General features: G+C 43.4%; 1 protein-coding gene across 29 annotated transcripts in view; it reads right to left on the bottom strand.

Annotated features, from left to right (window-relative positions):
• LOC106612695 (dystonin) overlaps nt 1-12,217 on the bottom strand; it is a 189,989-nt gene that overhangs the window by 82,597 nt on the left and 95,175 nt on the right. The window lies entirely within an intron of this gene.

The raw sequence follows: 12,217 nt of genomic DNA, 5'->3' as shown, positions 1-12,217 counted from the left end.
CAAAAAGGTGGTTAGGATCAGAGTTTTTAAATCAGGAAATGAGGTTATGCAGACATTCAACAACAGATAAACCTCTAAGGAGACCCCCAGCCATATTTCTGACCTCTATTTGGACAATGAACAGTTTAAGCTTACAACATACAAATCAGTGTTTGATTTATGAAGTTTATTGCCATGTGGATCATGATGTTTACGTGTTATGACAGTTGGCGATAGAAAACTGTAATTGTTTATCATTGACTTTACACATCATGCTAAAAGCATAATTCAACCCTGATTTAATGAACTCCATATTCATAATTTAATTAACATTCATATAATTCCAAGTCAAATAAAATTCACACGTAATTAATTATTTCTTATTTTAAGTGTAGAACATTTCATTCCAAGAACTTGATTAAGTCAGGCTTTGCTGTGTCAATCAAATATTCTGTTTTCCCTATTTACAAGCCATGGAGAACCAAATACTGTTCACTCAAATGTGACGATAGGTCCATAAATATTGGAAAGACGACTTAGCCCCAACACTAAGAACCTTTGTCGTCTCCAGTAGCCTGAGCCCGGTGTGGCCGTCATAGACACCCTTTTCCAGGGCATCCATGAATGAGATTTTCCTCTTCGTCTTTGGGCAGGTGAGGGTTCTGGGGTAAGACTTCTCATCTTTCAGGAATAAGGCAGTGGCTTTGTCAACCAGGAAACTCTGAACAGCCTCATCCAGTGAGATTCTATCATGAGTCTCTGGGTTGATCAGTCCTCCAGTCAGGAGCTGGAATTCCAGGCATCGAAGACCCACGTCTTTGGGGAACAGGTTCTCCTGAATGGCCTGAGCTACACTCAAGGTCTTTGCTGTCTGGGGATGGATGATGCCATAGTAGGCTTGCTCACACTGTTGGAGCTGGCGGGCAAACGTCTCGTCTAGGAGACCTCTTCGCAGAGCCTCGGTGACTGTGGCTTTCTCCCCAGAAGCAGGGTCACAGATGCCCCCGGTGCAAGCCTGGGCCTCCAGCAGCCTCAGTGCAGTGAGTCTATCGATAAGGCTCTGCTGATGTCCCTGGAGAATGGTCACCCTTCTCTTCTGAGTGACATCCCACAGACCAGCCAACGGGCTGTTAGCGTCCGGAACAACTACCATTCTCGAAAGGATAAGGTCTGCCAGCTCGTAGACGCTAATGAGCCCACTCCGATAACTTACCAGTTCTGTCATTTCAAGGAACTTCCGATCTAAGGCAGTTTCGATGCAAAGCTGCCGTCCACTTTTGAGATCTGTGATGACGTGTAAAGGGCTTTCGTTGACATCGACAGTGGACTTTTCCTGCCATTCACTGTCCTGCTGAGACAGAAACAGGTAGGTCAACTTATCGATGTGGTTGCCCTTAAAGGCTTGGTATGTGGACATTTCCATACCAGAAGCACTGTTGATGACTGATACTCTGTGACAACTGGAGAAGGAGAAACTGGAGAGATTCTTCTCACCAAAAGGCAGGAGATAGACACCACCATCTGTGTCATACAAACAAGTTTTCAGCAGTTCACAGTAGTAGGCCTTCTGTCCTGAATCAGGTTTGTGGAAGCCTTTGGGGTTGCTGACTGGGTCGTACAGACTCTGTAGGGTAGCTTTGTTCAAAAGACCCTGATCAAGAGCCATGTTAAGGGGCACCCTAACACCAATCACTGGGTGAACTAATCCTCCAGTAGCTATCTGGGCCTCAATGATCTTCTTTCCTTTGAGCCTGTCAACAATCCTTTCCTCCATGGCCTGAAATACAGACAGTGTTTTACTGCCATGGACATAACCAGTGGCTGCTTTTTCAGCATCCATCAGTTTGTCTTTCAGATCTAACCCAACAACGCCGTTCTCCAGAGCAGCTTGAACCGAGAGAGTTTGTCCAGTTAAAGGATCTATAACACAGCCAGTTGCAGCCTGTGCCTCCATATACTCAATAGCATATGTCTTAGCTAAAAGGCCTTTCTCTGCAGCCTCCAAGAAGGATATCTTTTTCTTGCTCGACTCCAAGTAGATTCCGGCAATAGCAGTGGGTTTGCCGATGAACTGAACGAGTGATGCTTGGACCTCTTCTAATGTGACAAGGCCAGTTTCTAATTTCTGCAAGGTTTCTCTATCCAAAAACTTGGTTTTGATCAACTTCCTGATACTGATACTGCCTCTGGGTCCTTGGAGCTTTGGGGAAAAAGGATGGGTTGTTGTCTCACTCTGCTTCAAACTACTTTCTTTTGACATAGAGGCAGAATGAGATGCTTTGGATGACATGTCTTTGACATTATATGAGCTTGTGTTAGTGGTGCTTGTAACATTTGGACTTTCCCCTGCCTGACCATCCAGAGACACTAACTTTTTTGTTATTGCCATCGCTTCCGTTTTTTGACTTTGGTTCTTAGCAATCAAATTCTGAGACTGTTTTTGCTGGACTGTTGTAGCCTGCACAGTAGAATAATTTGTTTGATTCTGTAAAGTGCTTTGATTGCTGACAATTTCCATTTTGCCTCTCTTCACTCTTTGCAGTTTTTCCAGTACTTTGTCTTTCTCCGCTGTTGCAATCTGTTGGCATAAGATGTGAATAATCATTAGATATAGAAAATACCTTGAGATCATTTATCATTACTATTATTATTAATTTGTCATACAAATACGCATTTCAATTGTGTCTTGTTTATTTTTTACAAATACTATGCAAGTTTTTGATGAATGTAAAAAAATATATATTATAGTCATGGATATATACCTCTGAGGACAGTTTTATTTTGATAAGCTCCTCCTCCAGATTGCGGTTTGCCTCTTCATATGATGACACCATTTTCTGTGTTAACAAAAGCTCAGTCTTCAGTTTGGTAACTTCATTGTCTTTGTCACACTTATGATTGTTATGACTTGTAGTCTCCACTTCCTTTAGAGTCCTACGTTCAGTCTTAATCGTGACCTCCAGCTTCAAGACCTTTTCCTGAAGACCTCTGACCTCCTTAGCATAGGAAACAACCTGCTCGTTGAGGGATCTTGCTTCCTTTTCCTTTATTCCTAGTTTCTGCTCACTGTCTGTCAACATTTGTTTGAGCTTTGTGATCTCTTTTGAATTTTCCTTCTGAACGTTTTGCAGCTGAGTAATGCTAGAGTTAAGTTGCATTTTCTCTCTATCTAATTGAGCAATTTGAGATTTTGCTTTCAGCAGGTCATGGCTAATAGTGGTTCTCTCATTTTGTACTTGCTCCATTTTAATACAAACCTTGTCTAATTGTTGTTGAGCTTCCTGCTTTAATTTCAAAGTGCTCTCATTGAATGTTTTGGTTTGACTTGCAGTCTCCACTTCCTTTACAGTCCTATGTTCAGTCTTAATCGTGACCTCCAGCTTCAAGACTTTTTCTTGAAGACCTCTGACCTCCTTGCCATAGGAAACAACCTGCTCGTTGAGGGATCTTGCTTCCTTTTCCTTTACTCTTAGTTTCTGCTCACTGTCTGTCAACATGTGTTTGAGCTTTGTGACCTCTTTTGAGTTTTCCTTATGAATGTTTTTCAGCTGAGTAATGCTAGAGTTAAGTTGTATTTTCTCTGTTTCTAATTGAGCAATTTGAGATTTTGCTTTCATCAGGTCATGGCTAATAGTAGTTCTCTCATTTTTCGCTTGATCCATTTTAATACGTAGCTCATTTATTTGTTGTAGATCATCCTGCTTTAACTTTAAAGTGCTCTCATTTAATGTTTTCAACTGTGTCATTTCTTGCTGGAAAAACTTGGTGTTATTCTCTGCTAATTCTGTACTGTGTGAATGTTCTCTGGATTTCTGCTCCAATTCCAGTTTGATATGAGACTCCTGCAATGCATGCATTTGACTCGTTTCCATCTGCACTAACTGCAGCTGTCTCTCATATCCCTGCTTTTGCAGTTCAAGTTTGCTTTTCAAGTCCTCCAGCATCCCCTTACAGTTCTCAAGTTGGTCTTCCAGCTTCTGGGACTTCAGCAGCAGGGCTGAACTTTCCGTTTGCTTTCGCTTGACCTCCTTTTGGGCTTGTTCCAGCTGTCCCTTGAGAATGGTGAGATCAGATGCCAACGAAAGGGTTTTCTCTTTGGCTACACTTCTCTCCCTCTGAAGGACATTGATTTCCTGTTTGAAACTTGATGAAGATTTGTCAGAGCTGGCGGTGATTTCTTTTATTGTTAGCATACTCTTCTGAAGATCTGCCTCAAACTCTTTGACTTTAGACTGGCTGATTTTCCCTTCCTGGGTCACTTTAATTAATTCATCTTTTGTTCTTCTCAGGGCAGAACTCATCTCCACGAGTTCTGCTTCCAAAGTAACCCATTTTTGGTGAGAAATGATCTTGTCCTTTTGAAGGGCACTAGTATCCTGCTTCATATTAACTGTATTTTCCTCCAGCATCCGCTGACAGTTCTCAAGCTGGATTTCGAGCTTCTGGGACTTCAGCAGCAGGGCTGAACATTCCGTTTGCTTTCGCTTGACCTCCTCTTCGGCTTCTTCCAGCCTTGCTTTGAGCATGGTGAGGTCAGATGCCAACGAAAGGGTTCTCTCTTGGGCTGCGCTTCTCTCCCTCTGAAGGACAGTAATTTCCTGTTTGAAAGTTGATGAGGATTTGTCAGAGCTGGCAGTGATTTCTTTCATTTTCAACCTACTCTTCTGAAGATCTGCTTCAAACTCTTTGACTTTAGACTGGCTGATTTTCCCTTGTTGGGTCACTTTAATTAACTCATCTTTTGTTCTTCTCAGGGCAGAACTCATCTCCACGAGTTCTGCTTCCAAAGTAACCCATTTTTGGTGAGCCATTGTCTTGTCCTTTTGAAGGGCACTAGATTCCTGCTTCATATTCAATGTCTTTTCCTCCAGCATCCGCTGACAGTTCTCAAGTTGGTCTTCCAGCTTCTGGGACTTCAGCTGCAGGGCAGAACTTTCGGTTTGCTTTCGCTTGACCTCTTCTTCGGCTTCTTCCAGCTTTCCCTTGAGCATGGTGAGGTCCGATGCCAACGAAAGGGTTTTCTCTTGGGCTATACATCTCTCCCTCTGAAGGACATTGATTTCCTGTTTGAAAGTTGATGAGGATTTGTCAAAGCTGGTGGTGATTTCTTTCATTTTCAACCTACTCTTCTGAAGATCTGCCTCGAACTCTTTGACTTTAGACTGGCTGATCTTCCCTTCATGGGTCACTTTAATTAATTCATCTTTTGTTCTTCTCAGGGCAGAATTCCTTTCTTCGAGTTCTGCTTCCAAAGTAACCAGTTTTTGGTCAGCTACTGTCTGGTGCTTTTGAAGGGCACTAGTTTCCTGCTTCACATTCAGAGTATTATCCTCCAGCATCCGCTGACAGTTCTCAAGTTGGTCTTCCAGCTTCTGGGACTTCAGCTCCAGCGCTAAACTTTCCGTTTGCTTTCGCTTGACCTCCTTTTGGGCTTGTTCCAGCTTTCCCTTGAGCATGGTGAGATCAGATGCCAACGAAAGGATTTTCTCTTGGGCTGTGCTTCTCTCCCTCTGAAGAACAGTGATTTCCTGTTTGAAACTTGATGAGGATTTGTCAGAGCTGGCAGTGATTTCTTTCATTTTCAACTTACTCTTCTGAAGATCTGCCTCAAGCTCTTTGACTTTAGACTGGCTGATTTTCCCTTGCTGGGTCACTTTAATTAATTCATCTTTTGTTCTTCTCAGGGCAGAACTCATCTCCTTGAGTTCTGCTCCCAAAGTAACCAGTTTTTGTTGAGCCATTGTCTTGTCCTTTTGAAGGGCACTAGTTTCCTGCTTCACATTCACTGTCTTTTCCTCCAGCATCCGCTGACAGTTCTCAAGTTGATCTTCCAGCTTCTGGGACCTCAGCTGGAGTGCTGTACTTTCCGTTTGCTTTCGCTTTACCTCCTCTTCGGCTTCTTCCAGCTTTCCCTTGAGCAGGGTGAGGTCAGATGCCAATGAAAGGGTTTTCTCTTGGGCTGCGCTTCTCTCCCTCTGAAGAACAGTGATTTCCTGTTTGAAACTTGATGAGGATTTGTCAGAGCTGGCAGTGATTTCTTTCATTTTCAACTTACTCTTCTGAAGATCTGCCTCAAACCCTTTGACTTTAGACTGGCTGATTTTCCCTTCCTGGGTCACTTTAATTAATTCATCTTTTGTTCTTCTCAGGGCAGAACTCATCTCCTTGAGTTCTGCCACCAAAGTAACCAGTTTTTGGTCAGCCATTGTCTTGTCCTTATGAATGGCACTGGTTTCTAGCTTCATATTCAATGTCTTTTCCTCCAGCATCCGCTGACAGTTCTCAAGTTGGTCTTCCAGTTTCTGGGACTTCAGCTGCAGGGCTGAACATTCCATTTGCTTTCGCTTGACCTCCTCTTCGGCTTCTTCCAGCTTTCCTTTCAGCATGGTGAGGTCAGACGCCAACGAAAGGGTTTTCTCTTGGGCTGTGCTTCTCTCCCTCTGAAGGACAGTGATTTCCTGTTTGAAAGTTGATGAGGATTTGTCAGAACTGGCAGTGATTTCTTTCATTTTCAACATACTCTTCTGAAGGTCTGCTTCAAACATTTTGATTTTAGACTGGCTGATTTTCCCTTCCTGGGTCACTTTAATTAATTCATCTTTTGTTCTTCTCAGGGCAGAATTCCTCTCCTCAAGTTCTGCTTCCAAGGTAACCAGTTTTTGGTCAGCCATTGCCTTGTCCTTTTGAAGGGCACTATTTTCCTGCTTCATATTCACTGTCTTTTCCTCCAGCATCTGCTTACATTTCTCAAGTTCGTCCTCTAGCTTCCGGGATCTCACCTGGAGTGCTGAACTTTCCGTTTGCTTTCGCTTGACCTCCTGTTGGGCTTGTTCCAGCTTTCCCTGGAGCATGGTGAGATCAGACACCAACGAAAGGGTTTTCTCTTGGGCTGCGCTTCTCTCCCTCTGAAGGACATTGATTTCCTGTTTGAAAGTTGATGAGGATTTGTCAGAACTGGCAGTGATTTCTTTCATTTTCAACATACTCTTCTGAAGGTCTGCTTCAAACATTTTGATTTTAGACTGGCTGATTTTCCCTTCCTGGGTCACTTTAATTAATTCATCTTTTGTTCTTCTCAGGGCAGAATTCCTCTCCTCAAGTTCTGCTTCCAAGGTAACCAGTTTTTGGTCAGCCATTGCCTTGTCCTTTTGAAGGGCATTATTTTCCTGCTTCATACTCACTGTCTTTTCCTCCAGCATCTGCTTACATTTCTCAAGTTCGTCCTCTAGCTTCCGGGACCTCACCTGGAGTGCTGAACTTTCCGTTTGCTTTCGCTTGACCTCCTTTTGGGCTTGTTCCAGCTTTCCCTGGAGCATGGTGAGATCAGACACCAACGAAAGGGTTTTCTCTTGGGCTGCGCTTCTCTCCCTCTGAAGGACATTGATTTCCTGTTTGAAAGTTGATGAGGATTTGTCAGAACTGGCAGTGATTTCTTTCATTTTCAACATACTCTTCTGAAGGTCTGCTTCAAACATTTTGATTTTAGACTGGCTGATTTTCCCTTCCTGGGTCACTTTAATTAATTCATCTTTTGTTCTTCTCAGGGCAGAATTCCTCTCCTCAAGTTCTGCTTCCAAGGTAACCAGTTTTTGGTCAGCCATTGCCTTGTCCTTTTGAAGGGCACTATTTTCCTGCTTCATATTCACTGTCTTTTCCTCCAGCATCTGCTTACATTTCTCAAGTTCGTCCTCTAGCTTCCGGGATCTCACCTGGAGTGCTGAACTTTCCGTTTGCTTTCGCTTGACCTCTTTTTGGGCTTGTTCCAGCTTTCCCTGGAGCATGGTGAGATCAGACAACAACGAAAGGGTTTTCTCTTGGGCTGCGCTTCTCTCCCTCTGAAGGACATTGATTTCCTGTTTGAAAGTTGATGAGGATTTGTCAGAACTGGCAGTGATTTCTTTCATTTTCAACATACTCTTCTGAAGGTCTGCTTCAAACATTTTGATTTTAGACTGGCTGATTTTCCCTTCCTGGGTCACTTTAATTAATTCATCTTTTGTTCTTCTCAGGGCAGAATTCCTCTCCTCAAGTTCTGCTTCCAAGGTAACCAGTTTTTGGTCAGCCATTGCCTTGTCCTTTTGAAGGGCATTATTTTCCTGCTTCATACTCACTGTCTTTTCCTCCAGCATCTGCTTACAGTTCTCAAGTTCGTCCTCTAGCTTCTGGGACCTCAGTTGGAGTGCTGAACTTTCCGTTTGCTTTCGCTTGACCTCTTTTTGGGCTTGTTCCAGCTTTCCCTGGAGCATGGTGAGATCAGACAACAACGAAAGGGTTTTCTCTTGGGCTGCGCTTCTCTCCCTCTGAAGGACATTGATTTCCTGTTTGAAAGTTGATGAGGATTTGTCAGAACTGGCAGTGATTTCTTTCATTTTCAACATACTCTTCTGAAGGTCTGCTTCAAACATTTTGATTTTAGACTGGCTGATTTTCCCTTCCTGGGTCACTTTAATTAATCCATCTTTTGTTCTTCTCAGGGCAGAATTCCTCTCCTCAAGTTCTGCTTCCAAGGTAACCAGTTTTTGGTCAGCCATTGCCTTGTCCTTTTGAAGGGCACTATTTTCCTGCTTCATATTCACTGTCTTTTCCTCCAGCATCTGCTTACATTTCTCAAGTTCGTCCTCTAGCTTCCGGGACCTCAGTTGGAGTGCTGAACTTTCCGTTTGCTTTCGCTTGACCTCCTGTTGGGCTTGTTCCAGCTTTCCCTGGAGCATGGTGAGATCAGACACCAACGAAAGGGTTTTCTCTTGGGCTGCGCTTCTCTCCCTCTGAAGGACATTGATTTCCTGTTTGAAAGTTGATGAGGATTTGTCAGAACTGGCAGTGATTTCTTTCATTTTCAACATACTCTTCTGAAGGTCTGCTTCAAACATTTTGATTTTAGACTGGCTGATTTTCCCTTCCTGGGTCACTTTAATTAATTCATCTTTTGTTCTTCTCAGGGCAGAATTCCTCTCCTCAAGTTCTGCTACCAAGGTAACCAGTTTTTGGTCAGCCATTGCCTTGTCCTTTTGAAGGGCACTATTTTCCTGCTTCATATTCACTGTCTTTTCCTCCAGCATCTGCTTACAGTTTTCAAGTTCGTCCTCTAGCTTCTGGGACCTCAGCTGGAGTGCTGAACTTTCCGTTTGCTTGCGCTTTACCTCCTTTTGGGCTTCTTCCAGCTTTCCCTTGAGCATGGTAAGGTCAGATGCCAACGAAAGGGTTTTCTCTTGGGCTGCGTTTCTCTCCCTCTGAAGAACATTGATTTCCTGTTTGAAAGTTGATGAGGATTTGTCAGAGCTGGCGGTGATTTCTTTTATTGTCAGCATACTCTTCTGAAGATCTGCCTCAAACTTTTTGACTTTAGACTGGCTGATTTTCCCTTCCTGGGTCACTTTAATTAATTCATCTTTCGTTCTTCTCAGGGCAGAATTCCTCTCCTCGAGTTCTGCTTCCAAGGTAACCCATTTTTGGTCAGCCATTGCCTTGTCCTGTTGAAGGGCACTCGTTTCCTGCTTCATATTCACTGTCTTTTCCTCCAACATCCGCTGACAGTTCTCAAGTTGATCTTCCAGCTTCTGGGACCTCAGCTGGAGGGCTGAACATTCCGTTTGCTTTCGCTTGACCTCCTTTTGGGCTTCTTCCAGCTTTCCCTTGAGCACGGTGAGGTCAGATGCCAATGAAAGGATTTTCTCTTGGGCTGCGCTTCTCTCCCTCTGAAGGACATTGATTTCCTGTTTGAAACTTGATGAGGATTTGTCTGAGCCGGCAATGATTTCTTTTATTTTCAGCCTACTCTTCTGAAGATCTGCCTCAAACTTTTTGACTTTAGACTGGCTGATTTTCCCTTCCTGGGTCACTTTAATTAATTCATCTTTCGTTCTTCTCAGGGCAGAATTCCTCTCCTCGAGTTCTGCTTCCAAGGTAACCCGTTTTTGGTCAGCCATTGCCTTGTCCTTTTGACGGGCACTATTTTCCTGCTTCATATTCACTGTCTTTTCCTCCAGCATCCGCTGACAGTTCTCAAGTTGATCTTCCAGCTTCTGGGACCTCAGCTGGAGTGCTGAACTTTCCGTTTGCTTTCGCTTGACCTCCTTTTCGGCTTCTTCCAGCTTTCCCTTGAGCACGGTGAGGTCAGATGCCAATGAAAGGATTTTCTCTTGGGCTGCACTTCTCTCCCGCTGAAGGACAGTGATTTCCTGTTTGAAACTTGATGAGGATTTGTTTGAGTCGGCAATGATTTCTTTCATTTTCAACCTACTCTTCTGAAGATCTGCCTCGAACTCTTTGACTTTAGACTGGCTGATTTTCCCTTCCTGGGTCACATTAATTAATTCATAGTTTGTTTTTCTCAGGGCAGAATTCAACTCCTCAAGTTCTCCTTCCAAGGTAACCATTTTCTGGTCAGCTATTGTCTTGTCCTTTTGAAGGGCACTAGTTTCCTGCTTCATATTCATTGTAATTTCCTCCAGCATCCGCTGACCGTTCTTAAGTTGGTCTTCCAGCTTCTGAGACTTCAGCAGCAGGGCTGAACCTTCCGTTTGCTTTCGCTTGACCTCCTCTTGGGATTGTTCAAACTTTGCCTTGAGCATGGTGAGGTCAAATTCCAATGAACTGATTTTCTCTTGGGCTGCGCTTCTGTCCCTCTGAAGAACAGTGATTTCCTGTTTGAAGCTTGATGAGGATTTGTCAGAGCTGGCAGTCATTTCTTTCATTGTCAACCTACTCTTCTGAAGATCTGCCTCGAACTCTTTGACTTTAGACTGGCTGATTTTCACTTCCTGGGTCACTTGAATTAATTCATCTTTTGTTCTTCTCAGGGCAGAACTCATATCTTCAAGTTCTGCTTCCAAGGTAACCAGTTTTTGGTGAGCCATTGTCTTGTCCTTTTGAAGGGCACTAGTTTCCTGCTTCATATTCACTGTCATTTCCTCCACCATCCGCTGACAGTTCTCAAGTTGGTCTTTCAGCATCTGTGACCTCAGCTGCAGGGCTGAACTTTCTGTTTGCTTTTGTTTGACCTCCTTTTGGGCTTCTTCCAGCTTTCCCTTGAGCATGGTGAGATCAGATGCCAACAAAATGGTTTTCTCTTGGGCTGCGCTTCTCTCCCTCTGAAGAACAGTGATTTCCTGTTTGAAACTTGATGAGGATTTGTCAGAGCTGGCAGTCATTTCTTTTATTGTCAACCTACTCTTCTGAAGAGCTTCCTCAAACTCTTTGACTTTAGACTGGCTGATTGTCCCTTCCTGGTTTACTTTAATTAATTCATCTTTTGTGCTTCTCAGGGCAGACCTCATTTCCTCGAGTTCTGCTTTCAAGGTAACCAGTTTATGGTCAGCCATTGTCTTGTCTCTTTGAAGGGCAATGATTTCCTGTTTCATACTTGCTGTCATTATTTCAGAACTGCCAGTGATTCCTTTCATACTCTGCTTGCATTGCAAAAGCTCCCCCTCCAATGCCTTTACTTTAGCCAGATACCTCTGGCCCTCATTTGACTCATTCTGCAGCTCTGCCATTGCCTTCTTCAGTTTGATGTTCAGATCATTCACTTCACCCTTTTGCTCTTGGACTTTGTTATTGGCCAAATTCCTCTCAGTGCCAACAGAGCTAAGCTCAGACTTCAGATTCATGATTTCCTTCTCATAGTTGTTGAGGTTCAAGCTGATAGCTTTGTTTTTCTGCTGGAGTTCAGCTGTTCTTTTCACCTCCTCATTGTAGTCCCTCAGTTTGATCTGAAGCTCGTGCGACATCTGAGATTTCTTTAAAAGCTCCTCCTCAATGACTTTCACCTGAGATTTGGTGCCATCCACCTGAGACTTTAATATGTTGATTTGCTGGTCTTTGATTTCAGTTTCCATGGTGATCTTCTCGAGTTGAGCTCTCATCTTCTGCATGTTGACTTCCATCTCCATGTTGACCTTCTTAAGTTCATCTACTTTTTTCTGCAGTTGCACAACCACCATTCCACCTTTCTGAAGTTCTGCTTCCAGGTTTTTAGATTTGAGTTGTACATCCTGTTCAGATCTTGTCTTTATGTTGGATTCTTCCTTGGTTTTTTGAAGCTGTTGTTTCCAGTTCTCACTCTCACTTTTCAATGATTTTACCTTTTGTTCAGAGAATGATTTTTCTCGTTGTAATGACTCCACACTGACCTTAAGATTTATGACCTCATTGTCTAATGACACATTCATTCTCGTCAGTTCATTGATCTTGAACATCAACTGGTCTGTCTCAGCCTGTTTGGAGGCCAGCTCTTCCT

The sequence above is a fragment of the Salmo salar genome, chromosome ssa01 (genome assembly GCF_905237065.1).
Source record: "Salmo salar chromosome ssa01, Ssal_v3.1, whole genome shotgun sequence".
In the NCBI taxonomy this organism is placed as follows: Eukaryota; Metazoa; Chordata; class Actinopteri; order Salmoniformes; family Salmonidae; genus Salmo; species Salmo salar.
Note: the sequence above shows the minus strand (reverse complement) of the source record. Positions and strands in the feature narration are given on the sequence as shown.